Genomic DNA, 6,600 nt, shown 5'->3' with positions numbered 1-6,600 from the left:
AGTTTCCGATGTTGTTGAATTGAGAAATGAAGTGCAAAAGGAAACGAGTAGAGAGTTCCAGGAATTGGAATGCAACTCAGTTATGGGGCTGGCTACTACTCTTGACCCAAGCTTCAAGTTATCACGCTGTACAGATGTTTTATGTAAAAGTAAGGTCGACACTTACAGAAATGTGTTAGTTAAGGGTGCGAATAGTGGTGGTCACATACCGGAATCATCCGACTAGGCGTCGTCGGAAAAAGAAGAAAACTCTGAGTATCATACACATTTAGTTCAGAAGAACATGAAATCGAAACAGATATCTCCTAGAACGAAGGTCACTGTAGTTCGAATGTATCTGTAATCAGCAGTTGCTGCGGTTACACGAAATGGTGTTACAATGTTGGAGTGATAAGACAAGTATGTCTTCCACAAAAAAAAGACACCGCAATTCAGTTGTATCTGGAAACAACAGGTGCTTCTGTTACACAAAAATCAAATGCAATGCGGAATGGTTTGGTAAGTACACGTTCCTGAGATTGTACATGTACGCAATCAAATATTTGCAACATTTCTGAGCGAACGACTGTTTTGCAAAGCCAATGTAACGATTATTCTGTGGCGAAATGGTTTAGCGGGAATACAGATTAAGTGTTACTTTTAATTTCTGGCTATAATAAATAAACATTAATTTTGATAAGTGTTTTAATGCAGATTCGCTATAACGGATCCCGTTTCTTTGCAATTTCAATCTTTTAAATGATTTACTGCTTCCATTAACTAAAAAAGTGAACTTCTCCCTAACAGGTCACGAAGGCCGAACGGTACCGTCCGTCCGCCGTGTCATCCTGAACCCACAGGCGCCACCGGATGCGGGTACGGAGGGGCATGTGGTCAGCACACCGCTCTCCAGGCCGCATGTCAGTTTACGAGACCGGAGCCGATACTTCTCAGTCAAGTAGCTCCTCAGTTTGCCTCACAAGGGCTGAGTGCACCCCGCTGGCCAACAGCGCTCGGCAGATCGGATGGTCACCCATCCAAGTGCTAGCCCAGCCCGACAACGCTTAACTACGGTGATCTGACGGAAACCGGTGTTACCGCTGTGGCAAGGCCGTTGGCCTGCTTCCGTAACTGAAACACTTAAATAATACGTGGGTTCCAGTTAGCAATAACGTTTCCAGTTCAGTTTTTTTACACAAACTGCTTTAATTTTTATTTAAATAGCATACAATACTAGAATAATTTTAGTACAGACCGTTTCGTTTTTTCAAAAAAGCGTTGATAAATGAGAAGCACTATATTGCTCATGCTCTACGGGATTCCTGTACAGGTGCTACAGAACATAAGTAATATAGTGCTTCATGTCCATTATAATTATCCGGGCTGTTATGCCGTGGTCGGTTGACGAATTCTGTGTCGATTCCCAACGTTTCGTCTCCGACTGCGGGAGACATCTTCAAGGGGGTCCGTAGCTCAATGGAAGGTCCAACACACCCACTGGCTCGCTACTGCGAGCCAGTGGGTGTGTTGGACCTTCCATTGAGCTACGGACCCCCTTGAAGATGTCTCCCGCAGTCGGAGACGAAACGTTGGGAATCGACACAGAATTCGTCAACCGACCACGGCATAACAGCCCGGATAATTATAATGGACATGATATTTCCGGCCGTGAAAGTCTACATTTTAGTAATATAGTGCTTTTCATACTTTCTCATGTCGTTCTACAGAGAACCGACGGAATATAAGCTAAAAACGTCAAGGTTTCGATGGCAGTTTTACAACAACGTCGGATATCTTCTAAAACCACGGATGCACTGAGACGTCGATGGATTTATATACGATGTTTGCGCCCCTAGACCACGGCCTGACGCGAACATCGACTGCCGCCTGTGGAGACGTGTGCCGCGATGCTCTCGTCTGTCTTCTGGGGGCGCAGTTGCGTTCTCAGCAGTGACAGCGTGGAGAGCTAGCTCCTCCCACGAGTGACCCGCCCCTTCCGGCGCCACTCACTCGACGGTGGCCCATCGAAATCTGTGGATGGATCCATTACCCCACCACTGCAGCTCGTGTGTGTTGACAGCGCAGCAACTACTCCGAGGCACTTTTGTAGCTAGCTTTCAGCAAAACCCGAGTCTACGTTGCTCTTGACATACAAACAAAAAACTGCAAAGCAGTATTGCGTTCTTCTTTCAGTGAGACATACGAACTGAGTTCCGCTCTTCATACTTTAATTTTGTCTTCGAGATACACAACTAATAGAAGGAAATACACAATAAAAGCTCAGATACAACAATTATCTGCGTCATTCACTCTTTTTATTTCATTATACGACGTGTTTAGATAGTTTACACTCCCATCTTCAGGATGGACAACGACATTAAGTTACATTTCTGCCAACTGGATGCATTGAGTTGTTCGTCATGGTTTCATTTTGCTACAGAAACGTATAATAGGCATTTGTTAACGCAACATGGCACTTGGATTATCAATTTTAAACGGTGATAGTTACTTAAACAATTCGTTCCAGTTTACAGAACCCTGCAGTTCGTCGTAAATGTACATTTTTAACTTATTTTGTCTCACAGAACACGAATCAATAACATAAACAAACCAAACATTGTAACGATTTAAAGATACAGCATCTTGCCTCAGTGCTCATTCATCACTAGCCTACAATGTAGACTGTAGATACATACAACAACTATAAAATTTATTTGAGTCTTTACAAGTGAGCCTATCACTACTGCAAATAGATGACAGAAAACACGCAAATGAAAATAAAAACAGAAAGCGGAATAATATGAAACTTCTGGACTTAGTACAGACACAATCTAATTCATATTCTTTCTGTGCAGTGCTTTGGGAATGTAACAGTTTCTTTGACCATTAACAATAAATTTGGTAATACACTGCCACGCAACCCAAAAAACAGTAAAGATACTTTCTACAGCTGAGGTGCATACAAAATAAAATGCACAGTATGTCGGTCAGACCGGACTAAGCTTCAGAACTAGATTCAAAGAACACATACATGCATTTATAGACCATACACCCAGTAGATTACCATAGCTACACACATTCTGGATATGGGACATTACTTTGTTAATATAGAGGACACACTAATATTAATTTACAAAATAAACAAAGGCCACAAACTCAATTTCTATGAAGAACTGCAAATTTTCATTCACAATACAAAATATGGACAGAACACACTAAATGAAGGAGCTGAGAAAGTAGCAGAAGTCGCAGAAGTACTAGATGATGCACTGTAATTCTTTCCACTTTGCGCTCTCTGAATGATCTTAATAGAAGGTAATTTCCAAAACACTGTACAGTAAAAAAATGAAATTATATCGATACTAAGTCTGAAAGTTTTATGTTCTTACTTTTATTTGTATGTTTACAGTTATCTATTTGCAACAGTAATACTTTTAACATGTTGTTGTAATCAATGAAACAAATTTTATAGTTGTTGTTCGTATCTTTGGTCCCACAATGTACGTTAGTAATGAATGATTTCTGAGCCAAGTATTATATCTCTAGATCGTTACAATCTTTGTTTGTTTATGTGACTGTGTCACAAATTAAGTTGAAATGTGTATTTATGACGAACCGCAGGGTTCTGTACACTGGAACAGATTGTAAGTAACTCTGTCACCATTTAAAATTGATAATCTTAGTTCCATATTACGCTAACAAATGCTTGTTTGTTTTTAACAAAATGAAACCGCAACAAACAACTTGCTGCAACAGCTAGAAAAATGTAACACAATATCATTGTTGCACCTGAAGATAAGAGTGTCAACTATCGGAACGCGTAGTGAGATGAAATAATAACAGCGACTAATCCAGATAATTGTCTTATTTGATCTTTTGTTATCATAAACCATCCCATTTCCTTCCAATAGTCCTACATGGACGACATGAAGCAATACAGACTCGAATCTCGTCGGAGTCTAAAGTTGGCTTTGATTACTTTCATGTCTGATAAGATACAAACGGGGAAGGGTATCTGAGTTTCTAAGAACGGGATGCTACCAGTTATCAATCGCGAATTTTGCAGAGATTCATAGCATACGCTCTTCATCAAAGAGAAATTCGTCTACCTGCTCCATCTACCAGTTCGGCATTTCGTCGTCTCTGAGATAATCAAAACGTAGTTTTTCGGTTCCACTGAAGTTAGGAGCGTCTTACAACATACTTCTTGAAAGTCTCTTCGGGTTTGCTGCCGGATTCTAAAATCAACTTGACTCGATATTTCGGCGATCCAACTGTTCGCCATCTTCAGGAAATGCTGCTTCTGCTGATGAGTCCCGCTGAGAACTGACGCAAGATTGCAATTCGACGTCTTATATAGTCCACCGTTCATTACACGGTGCATGCGCCGCCCATCACGGTTTCTGGCTTCCAAAACAGGGAGGTGGCGCCGCCCTTAGTGAAACACTGCTGGCAACGATATATCGAAATCAAGGCCGCACCGAAGAACGTTCAGATTTGATGCGAGATAATACAGGATTCCACGTTTTGCTAAGAGGAAACCCATTGTCTCTGTTGATTAAATTATCAGCCAACCTAATTTCAATCGCCTCTTTATAGACACTATTCCAAAAACCGGAAATGTTGGCAATCACATCAGTTTCCTCAAATTTCATTTTGTGTCCCTCATTTAGGCAGTGTTCCGCTACGGCCGATTTTTCCGGCTGGTGTAGCCTTGTGTTACGGCGATGAAGTACTTGAGCATTTGATGACTGTTTTTAAGGAAAATGGATACACCGAGAAACAGATTCGTCGGGCTATGGAATTTGGAACGTCTCCGGAGATGTTCGAAGAGGAACATAGATCTGTGGCCTTCCTTCCTTATGCTGGAGGCTTATCGTTTAAGATTGGACGAATTTTAAGGAATTTTAACAGTAAGAGTGTGTTCCGTCCACCTTCTAAGATTAGGGCTCTGCTCGGCTCTGTAAAGGATGATTTGGGGCTTAGGAAACCCGGGGTGTACAAAATTCCATGTCAATGTGGGAAAGCTTACGTTGGCCGTTCTATTCGCACAGTGAATGACAGGTGTGTGGAACATCGCCGTCACACAAGGCTACACCAGCCGGAATAATCGGCCGTAGCGGAACACTGCCTAAATGAGGGACACAAAATGAAATTTGAGGAAACTGTTGTGATTGCCAACATTTCCGGTTTTTGGAATAGTGTCTATAAAGAGGCGATTGAAATTAGGTTGGCTGATAATTTAATCAACAGAGACAATGGGTTTCCTCTTAGCAAAACGTGGAATCCTGTATTATCTCGCATCAAATCCGAACGTTCTTCGGTGCGGCCTTGATTTCGATGTATCGTTGCCAGCAGTTTTTCACCAAGGGCGGCGCCACCTCCCTGTTTTGGAAGCCAGAAACCGTGATGGGCGGCGCATGCGCCGTGTACTGAATGGTGGCCTATATAAGACGTCGAATTGCAATCTTGCGTCAGTTCTCAGCGGGACTCATAAGCCGAAGCAGCATTTCCTGAAGATGGCGAACAGTTGGATCGCCGAAATATCGAGTCAAGTTGATTTTAGGATCCGGCAGCAAACCCGAAGAGACTTTCAAGACTTATTACGCCGGGAAAGCCTACGTAGTCACAACATACTTCTTGTTTAATATATACGTTTCGTAGTTCATCCTTTACGTTTATGTCTTTTGGCTGTCTGATTAACTACTGAGGTAATGACTGTATCAGTACGATATATCATCATCTTTGCCTGTACTGGACGACAGCGCGTAATCGGAAGTTTGTAGTGTCTGAGTTACTTGTGACAGGAGACGTGTTGTGGCAAGGGTTTAGTGAACTGGTGGATATTGAGGAATGTTGTGTTTCTACGTGCATCTGAATTTCTTGATCTGGATATTTCTTGATCAGTTATTACAGGTATTAAAATTAGCAACTGTATTGGGAATCCAAAAAGTGTAAACTTGTAATGGGAAGTAAACCCCCTCGGCGGCTTAGAAAAATATTCTACATTATGTGAACTTTCTTCAGCAGTTATATATGTGCAAACGTTACAATAACCAGCACCGCTTAATTATTGTTACGAAAGACAGTATGATTTTGAGAAATGTGAAGACAACGATGAAGGAATGTAGACCATTGGCGTTATAATGTAGTAATGTCTTTAGTCTGATGGCGAACGGGCCTAGTGCCTGGAGAATGAAGAAAATATTTTGGATTTGCGGTGTTCAAATGGCTCTGAGCACTATGGGATTAAACTTCTGAGGTCATCAGTCCCCTAGCACTTAGAACTACTTAAACCTAACTAACCTATGGACATCACACACATCCATCCCCGAGGCAGGATTCGAACCTGCGACCGTAGCGGTCGCGCTGTTCCGGACTGTAGAGCCTAGAACCGCTTCGCCACCCCGGCCGGCATACAGTGGTACCACTCTCTGGAAAAACTTATGAGACATGTCCACCTATAGCTGATTTTTGGTTCATATTATTTCGTGTCTCCGGCAATCGGTTATTGTCTGATTATTATACTTAGTAGTAGGGGATGTGTGATAGATTCGCCTTGAGCATCAGGCTTATAAAGTATGTGTTTGTGTTTCGACATGTGCAAAGGAAACGATTATG

At 42.0% G+C, this 6,600-nt stretch overlaps 1 pseudogene; it reads right to left on the bottom strand.

Annotated features, from left to right (window-relative positions):
• Positions 1 to 980: 980 nt before the first annotated feature.
• LOC124778555 lies at positions 981 to 1,098 on the bottom strand (annotated as a pseudogene).
• Between the last annotated feature and the right edge of the window lie 5,502 nt (positions 1,099 to 6,600).

The sequence above is a fragment of the Schistocerca piceifrons genome, chromosome 2 (assembly GCF_021461385.2).
Source record: "Schistocerca piceifrons isolate TAMUIC-IGC-003096 chromosome 2, iqSchPice1.1, whole genome shotgun sequence".
Lineage (NCBI taxonomy): Eukaryota > Metazoa > Arthropoda > Insecta > Orthoptera > Acrididae > Schistocerca > Schistocerca piceifrons.
The sequence above is the reverse complement of the archived record's forward strand: the minus strand, read 5'-3'. Positions and strand labels throughout refer to the sequence as shown.